This window comes from Miniopterus natalensis, chromosome 1 (genome assembly GCF_054644295.1).
Source record: "Miniopterus natalensis isolate mMinNat1 chromosome 1, mMinNat1.hap1, whole genome shotgun sequence".
Lineage (NCBI taxonomy): Eukaryota > Metazoa > Chordata > Mammalia > Chiroptera > Miniopteridae > Miniopterus > Miniopterus natalensis.
In genome coordinates this window covers 200954200-200963476 of record NC_142081.1, presented here as the reverse complement: position 1 = coordinate 200963476, position 9277 = coordinate 200954200, and positions in this window count along the sequence as shown.

Here is a 9277-nt window from a genome sequence, read left to right as displayed (position 1 = left end):
ATAGCGTCCAACAGCCCAGGGGGTCGCCTCCAAGGGAAAGGTGCCTGGGGTGGCCCGGGGAGCAGCCGCCCACAGGAACGTGCCTGGGAAGAAAAGAGAGGAAGACTGATGCCTCTGACCTCCCACCTCTCTCAACTGCACCCCCAAGCTTCCCAGTGTGTAAAACAAACTCCCCACCGCTTCCTGATGTGAAACCCGCCCAGGAGCCCTTCCCCTCCAGAGCTGGGGTGAAGGAGCTGCCCCACGTTCCAGAGCCACAGGAGCTGGGGGCCTCAAATGGGCAGGGTGGACACAAACACAACCAGCAAAAGCTTGACCCTGAAACAGGCCCAACTCTGGTGGTCTCCAAGGCCAGTTCCCACAGACTTTGAGAATTTGGGGGTGGGGGGTGGAAAACAAAGACCTGCAATTCTTGAGCAAGTCCTGACAATCAGGAGGGTGCTCGAATCAGCAGTGGTGACCCAGACCCGTGAATCGGCCGCCCAAAGGTGTTTGTGCAAAATGGGGAAAAAAATTAAGGTCCAAAGTACATTTCCTCCCGCTCTGCCCCTCACTGCTCACTCTGCTCTGCGCTGGCCTCCTCACCGGAGGCACACAGCGAGCACCATGCTCATTCAGGCCCCGTGCCCTGCGGCCCTGTCCTCCTAGCCCGGGACATACTCGAATCCATCACACCCAGTGTGTCTCCACTGGATGGGGCTCTGCTAGGCGCAGTGGAAAGCCACAGGGCCTTCTGTAAGTGAGCACTCAGCACCCTCTGCGAGGCCCACAGGGCTGCCCGGAACCCTGCAGCCAGTGCAGGCCAGTCTACTCTTCTGGGCCCTATGCAGCTGTATCCTTGGTGTCCACCCACAAAATGGCTTTGCAAGGAGGGCCACTGCAGCCTCAGTGTCTGGAGCAGGGGCCATGCCACCCTCAGCTCTTGGTGCCCAGCCAGAGCCTGGCACAACCCAGGGTCTGTGCTTGATAAAGAAATCCTCTTTCCACTGCAGCAGAGATGGACATGTCTACAATGCAACGCTGGGAGAGCCCGGCCGGCATGGCTCAGCGGTTAAGCATCGAACTATGAGTCAGGAAATCATGGTTCGAATCCCGGTCAGGACATATACCCGAGTTTCGGTTTCAATCCTTAGTGGGGGGCGTGCAGGAGGCAGCCGATCAATGACTCTCTCTCATCATTGATGTTTCTCTCTCTCTCTCTCTCTCTCTCTCTCTCTCTCTCTCTCTCTCCCCCCCTTCCTCTCTGAAATCAATAAAAACAGATTAAAAACAAAAAATGGGACAACTGACCCATACAGTCCTCTTTCAGTTTCAGTCTTCTACTCATCTCACCTGCCACTAGAAACCTCACCCTGGTCATGTACACATACACCTCTAGGTGGCCACAGGCTCCAGCTTACTTCAGAGGCACACCCCATCTTCTTCCCACCTGTCATCCCTCTGCAGCTGGCTTGCCACTGGCAATGAGGACCTGAGCTCTGGAGCAGACCGTTCAGTTCAAGTAGCTCCACTACTTATTGCTGTGTGACCTTGGGCAAGTAACCTAACCTCCCTGTGCTTTGAGAGCATCTTTTGTAAATGTATGTGCTAATACACTTTGTAATAGTGTCTGGCGCATAGCAATACCCAGCACAGAAGTGGTAGCTATTACTGTCCCATCAAAGCAGTTGAGAAGCCACCAATTGGGGCTGGAAGAAAGCTGGGAAATGCCTGGTTTAGCTGCTCCTCTTACCGATGAATACTGAAGGACCCACTTGCAGCCTGTAGTGGGCAGGTGCAGCTGGCATAAGGCGCTGCTCCCCCCCCACTGACCGATCTCTACCACCTCTCTTCTGTCCTGAACCCCTGCTCCTGCCTTCAAAAGCACAGGGCCAGTCCTGTCCCACGAAGGGTTCCTCAAACCCTCCCTGTCCTGACAGTCACAGGCCCCAAGGGACAGGCTACAAGGAGCACAGCAGAGGAGCTCAGGTTGTCCCTCGACCACCTGCAGCTGTGAGACTGGCCACAGCCTATGCCTCTGTGCCCCAGCCTCATCACATGGTGCAGCAAGGACAGTGTCCACACACAGATCAACCTTACTCCTAACCTCACAAGCTTAAGTATCCAATTTCCAACCCTCCATTAGCAAGGAAGCAAGTGGCCTCCATCAGCAGTCTCAAGGGGCAGCCAATAGGCACGGACAAACATGTGAAGTCAGACTGAGCTGAGGAACACACAGTGTGCCCGTCAAGGGCCTCCGAGGCCAGACCTGCTGCCGTGACGCACGTTAGAGAGATCACTACCAACACACTAGCCCGAAAAGGTCAGCTCTTTTCCAAAGCATGAAAATTCCCATCCAAACTAAACCAGTCTGGGCACTGCCACCTTCCGGAGCAGCTGGGACAGATGGCATCATTGAGAAGGCCGCCCAACCCCACCGAGCACCCGCATCCTGGGAAGCACCGCTCCCTCGCCTGCACGCACCAGCAGCTTGGCCTCCTACCACCCAGTCACCACACCTGCTCCTGAACCTTTTTTCTTTCCTTCTCCCTTTTTAAAAATAGGTCACTTTCTAATCAGGGGGAAAAATCTTCTGGGTGAAAGCAACATGTCAACAAGAAACACATGGTTACCAGAGGAAGGCCCTCTGGGTCATACTCAGAAGCTTGGGGGCTTCCATTAGTTGCTGTTTTACTTTAGGATGCTGGCTCAACCCTGGCACCTGGCTGTCCCTCCAAGAAGGGAAAGACCAAGCAGTGCCTGGCAGAGCAGTGCTCACAGTGCCAGCCACACAGCCACCAGACACAAGCACAGGAGGTGGGCACCCAGACTCTTCTCAGCAGCAGCACACCCTGACTTTAAACAGCTGTGAAAATGCCACAGGCACAACGCCTGCAGCCACTGAACTCCTGGTAACACGTCCCCTTGAAAGAGTCAGTGCATCAAGACAATGGCCTGGGGCCGGAGGCCACCATCTCTCAGGGACACGACAGCAGCAGGGCAGTGTGATAGGAGCAGTGCAGTGACTGAGGGGACTGTGCCAGAGTGCAAAACGCCTCTCTCACCTCAGCCAGGGAACCGGAGCCCACCACCCACAGCACCTCCACACCTAAGGAGGCCTGAGGCCCCAGGACAGCCAGCGGAGCCATGTGCAGGGAGCACCTGTCACCAACATGTTAAGCTCTCTGCAGCCAATCTGTGAGCATCACACTAATGAGACGTCAGGACACACAGCCTCCCTTCACTCGGGTTCCCCACTGGGCGAGGTCTCAAGGCCCCCGCTATCGTCTGCTCACTCAGAGCCTGGGATGCCTCCTCTCTGCCTTTCTTTCTGGAATAAAGAGGTCCAGAGTAGCCAGGCAGTGTCCACGATGTTGTCTTGGACCAGCAACTCCACTTCCTCCCGTCAGGGGTCTGGACTATTTAAACCGAAGACTGAGATCATAAAACAGCCAATAGGAACGGCCACCACTTGCAGTTACTCATCTGTGTGGCTCAAGGTTTCTTACGCTGTGCGGTTGAAAGGAAGAAAACTTGGGTGCTGAGAATGACGTGATTTGACTCTCATCTATGATTCCTAATCTGAACTGTACGAGTTCAGCAAAACAGCTTTTAGTTCTCCTTGTCTGATTCTCTAAAGAAAGTGTTTAACTCTAAAAATTGTGAACTTATAAAAAAGTTGTACTAATGAAGCTGCTTGTTTTCAGTCCTTACCTGATATTTTTTTTCCATTGATTTTTCGGGGGGGGGGGGAGAGAAACATCAATGTGAGAGAGACACAGCGAGTGGTTGACTCCCGCTTGTGCCCCCACCAAGGCAAAGCCTGCAACCAAGGTCATGCCCTTGTCTGGAATCGAACCAGGGACCCTTCGTCCACGGGGCGACACTCTAACCACTGAGCAAAACCAGCCAGAGCATAAAGCACAGTTTTTATGTTTTAATGTGAACCTTAAGTGCGGGTACATTTGACTCTTAAAGAGGTCCTTGACAAATTCAACACCCATTCCTAATAAGAACCCTTTAAAATGAGAAGACCAGGAGCTAACATCACACACAGCGGCACACACCAGACTCTCTATGCCTTGCTGCTATGAGACGCAGGAATGATCACAGCTGTTCTTACAACAGGTCTGGCTACTGAGGGAGGAGCTGAAAGCACAGAAGCAAAAGCACTGGAAAGAAAAGACAAAACTGTGCAGAGGATGGTCCCCCAGCTCTGACGATGAAGGTGTTATAACAGCAGCTAAAAACGCCCAATGGGCTGTGTGAAGTGGCCAGCACAGGAAACCAGGCGTCGCTGAGCAACGATCACTAGGAGAGACCATGGGAAGGAAGGCCCCTTGCCACCACCAAGCAGATGACATCTGGGAACTGTCTTCAAGGCAGCGCATGTGACCTGTACAAAAACGACATACCTTCTTCTGGAAGATAAAAAAGGTCTTAACAACTTACACCTGGAAACACTGTATGTGACTAAAAAAGTTAATATTCACGGCACTGTCTGGGCAGCTCCGTTAGTTGGAGCATCATCCCGTGCGCCAAAAAGGACTTGGGTTCAACCCAGGTCAGGGTACATACGGGAGGCACTGGATCGGTGTTCCTCTGTCTCTAACAATCGATAAAAACATAACCTCAGTGAGGATAAAAGTTAATATTCTCCAATGATGTTACGGGTTTACTGACATTCCAGTTACAGTCCCCAGAAGATCATGTAGAACTGAAATAATTTCAACTAGAGGCACAATTCAGGAAGACGACATGCGAGGCCTGGTCCCAGAAACAAAAGCTGGCTGGAAAAGTCACTAAGGTAAATGGCAGACACAGACCGTCAAAAACAATAGATGCCCCACACAGGGAGGCAGGCATGCAGTCCTGCAAGCTCTGGGGCCCCCATCAGCAGCCCCGCTCCCTCACACCTGGGTTGTTCACTGCAGGTGAACCCAACCACACAGCAGCCCCCTAACCCGTCTTAGCCATCAGTACCCTAAAGCCAGAGATTTCACACCAAACACTGACTCCAGCTGTCTTTCCTGTGGGGCCACATCCTTCACGGCAACCATGACCATACCCCCAGGTCGCTGGGCCACCTGGTTTCCAGCCACCCACAGGCCCCAGGCCCTTGAAATGCCACCTACTTCACTTCAGAATAAAACCTAGAAAGGCCAAAAGTAATGGTGTCCTACGCTCACACATCGATGGCTCCATCTCACAAAAAGTACTTTGCAAGTCCTGTGACCACAGAACCCTAATTAAAATCAAAGTCAAGCCCTAGCTGGTTTGGCTCAGTGGTTAGAGCATCGGCCCGTGGACCAAAGGGTCCCAGGTTCGATTCATACCTTGGTTGCAGGTTTGGCCCAGCAGGGAGGCAACCAATCGCTGTGTCCCTCCCTCCCCTCCTCTGAAAAAGCCGTGGAAAACATATCCTCAGGTGAGGAGCAAAAAACAATCAAGTCAGGAGCCGGACACCCTGGGGGGGCCGTGAGGGCTGCTGCTGGGGGGCCGTCAGGGCTGCCGCTGGGAGGGGCTTCTACACAGACTGTTGTTTCCCCACAAATGCTGTCCTTGCACCGATTCCACCAGAGACACTCACACACGTGCGAGAGGTCCCGCAGGCCACTGCTCACGCAAGCGCTTTATAAAGTCAAGAGTGGGAAGTATGCCTGAGCACAATTTTACTGTAACAACCACCAAGTTTTTGTTTTGTTTTACAACAACCAAGTTTTCATGTGTGACTTGTGTACTTTTTATTCTAGGGAATTAAATCTGTCCCAGGAAACTTTCTCCAGAAAAGTTTTATAGCCAAAATGAGGAGACAAATTAACAATCTCAAACGAGTAAGGAAACCCAAAAGTCCCCACAGCTCCAAGGCAAGTGGCTGTGAGGGGCTGTCCGGCCAGCAACACTGGGGCAGGAGGTCCTGCACCTTGAAAAAGAATCAGGGATGTTGGAGGGGAGAGAGCAGCTCAGCCCTGGGTGTTCGGGCAGGTGGACAAGGACCTGGTACCAGGACAGAGGTCTGGGTGCCCCACCACGCAGGCAGGTAAAGGGGTCAGGAGATTACGCTCAGGGATGCGGGCAGAAGGGAGGGCAGGTGGGAGGACACAGCAGCCCTGAGAGTTCAAGTCTGTATGGGACGGTGGACAGGGAAGGGTGGATGCCTCTCCCTCCAGTAAGCCCTCTAACTTGTCAGCAGTACCACGGACCTCTCACCAAAAGGAGGGGCTAAGTCCACCACGTTCCAGATGTGTCCCCAGAACTTGGTGGGGGTGACCTCCATAGCCTACACTCACTCAGCACGAGGCTCGGGGAAGAGCCGTGTGTGAGGCAGGGCCTGCCTGGGGTTCACTGACAGAGCACAGCACCAACAATGCTGCCTGCACACCCGGGATCTCTGCACAAACACGAGACAGGCTACTGCAAATGGAAGCCATATGGGTGGAAAAGATCTCTCCTGTTAAGTACACAACACTGTGTTCAGACTGTGGGCACCGCTGACTGTCATAAAAAACAGACATAAGAAAAAGGCCAGAATGAAATACACAAAATGCCGGCCACATCTGTTTGTTTGCTTTTCTAATCCTCACCTGAGGATATTTTTTCCACTGCTTTTCAGAAAGTGGAAGGAGAAGAGGGAGGGGGAGGGAGAGACAGAGACAGAGATGTGAGAGAGACACATTGACTGAGTCGCCACCCGCATGTGGATCGAACCTGCAACTGAGGTACGTGCCCTTGGTTGGAATCGAACCTGGAGCCCTAAGTCTGCAGGCTGATGCTCTAATCATTGAGTGAACCAGCCAGGGCTGCGGACAGTATTTGTAACAGGCACTGGGATTATGAGTGTTGATTTATTTTTCACAGATTCACCAATGAACGTGGTTATATATTTCAAAGTGAAAAGACAAAGGCTTAAATGAAGCAAAAACCACCTCCAGGCAAGCTCGGCCGGTGCTGCTCAGCGGTTGAGCGTCGACCTAGGATCCAGGAGATCGAGATTCGAGTCCTGGTCAGGGCACAGGCCCGGGTTGCGGGCTTGATACCCAATAAGGGGCGTGCAGGAGGCAGCCGATCAATGACTCTCATCACTGGTGCTTCTCTCTCTCTTCCCCTCTCCCTTCCTCTCTCTGAAATCAATAAAGACATATTTAAAAAAACAACAACAGGCAAGTAGGAGATGGTGGCTCCCCAAATCACTCAAGCAGCACTCAGGGCAGACCCAAGGTTCATGTACTTACACACGGCTTATCAACCCCACGGTGTTGGCACAACTGAGACACGCATGTTCCCCCAGACTACCTACAACAAAAACAAAGAAAATACAAAGGAATCAGTTTCAAACCAGGCAATTTATGCTGACACCGTCCTTCAGAGTCTGAGGGAGCACCTCTCTTTTGTAGGGTAAGTTGCTGGAAGCCTGTTTGCATGCTGGGAAGTTTCAGTGTGCTCCCAAGTGAAGGGTCTGCCCCACTGAGGAACACAGTGCCTCAGGGTGGCCCTAGGGAAGAAGGGGTACCTGAGTCAGCCCCTGGCTCCTCGCATCCCAAGTGGGGACATCAGCCTCTGACAGGGAGTCCCACCTTCAGGTCCCCTCAAGTGGGACAACTCCCCACGTGCTCCAGCATGGCTCTGCTGGGCAGAGGCCAGAATGCACATGACCCCCAACACACAGGCAGCCCCACAGAGCAAGCAAGGGCCACTCCAAGTGACCCAAAGCTTTCCTTGCCCTCGTGAGGGGTGAGGGCTGAGAATCACTGAAAAAACAATTGTCAAGTATAAGCCATTTCTTGGTTAAACACTACTAATGAGCCCACAGCACAATTTTAGGACTTTGATGTATTCTTGAGCCTTCTCTAACTCACAACCTCCCATCAGCACAACTTCAGGATTATCCACATGACCGACATCCAGGCCTACTTCTGATCAAGCCCTGTGCTGGGAAAACAGCCTGCGAGGGGGAGGAGACTGATCCTGATCCTGACGGGTGCCAGGCAGAGCCTGGAAAGGCGGGCTGGCACCCTAAGGCCCTCAGGCAGCAGGAGTGGCTGGAACAGGTTTGGGTTGCTGAGAGCCAACTCTGGGTGCCAGCAGAAGGGAGGAGAGAAGATGGCCAGGGCAGGGGACAGGCACCACCCCTGGGCACCCCCGGAGCAGGGCAGGCAAGGTGGACCCAAGCTGCTCCCAGGGGACCCTCTGGGGACAGGGACTTCCAGCTGTCACTTACGTAATTCAACAGGAGGCTAGTGCCACGGCAAATCTCCCTCTCTTGTACAGGGGCCATTCTCAGCAAACACTGATTTAGAACCTCGTATATGGACATCGGCCTAGTTTCGCATTGGTAGCTGGCTCACAAGTTCAGTCACCATGATTCGTAAAATAATCTTGTACATTTCAAATGTTACATTTTCAGTTAAAATTAAAAAGCACAAGGCAAAGAACACACCACTCCAGCTGAGCAGCCCCCCTTGCTGTATCCCAAAAAGAAGCCTCCCCCCTCACCCGTGGCCTGTCCCTCCATCCCTGCATGGGCCAGCCCCTCCCTCAAGCTGGCTCAGAAATGGCTCCCTACCCTGCATATGCCCCCCGGCAAGCCAACAAGACGTCATAGCTCCCAGAGCTCCCCAGCCTGGCCTGCCCCACACCTGGTGGTGGCGTGAACTCGCACAGCCCCTCCCTTCCCATGCTCACTGCCTTCTGAATGCACCCTGAAGGCTTGAAGGCTTCCATCCCAGCCTTCTGAGGAAACCCCAGGGTCTGTCCTCTCCTCCCCTCCCTCTCTGCAGTAGGGATGTGGTCCATGGACCACTCCCTCCTGAAGCCCTTTGGTTTAGTTTTTTTCTAACAACCAACTCTCCCACACCACCTGTGTCCTACAATTCAAGTCTGACACTACCCTGAGTTAGTGCAGACCCAGGTTAAGGCTCAGTCTCATAAGACTGGCTGCACTTCACGTGTCAGTTGAAAGCAGGGTCCCCAGGCTGCCCACACTCTGCCAAGTACAAATTCAGGGGTTCTCATGAATCCCTCAGTTTTGATAATATGCCAGAATGGCACAGAACTCAGGAAAGTGCTCTACTTATTATCACAATTTATTACAAAAGACAGAGATGAACATCCAGATAAAGAGATACAGAGCTAAGGTACAGAAGAGTCCTGAATGCAGAAGCTTCTGTCCCTGTGAGGTTGGCAAGTGCCACCAACCCAGAAGCTCCCCAAGCCTCCCTGTTCAAAACTTTTTATCTTCATTACCTAAGCATGATTGGCCATTGGCGATCCAACTCAATTTCCAGGCCCACACTCCTCC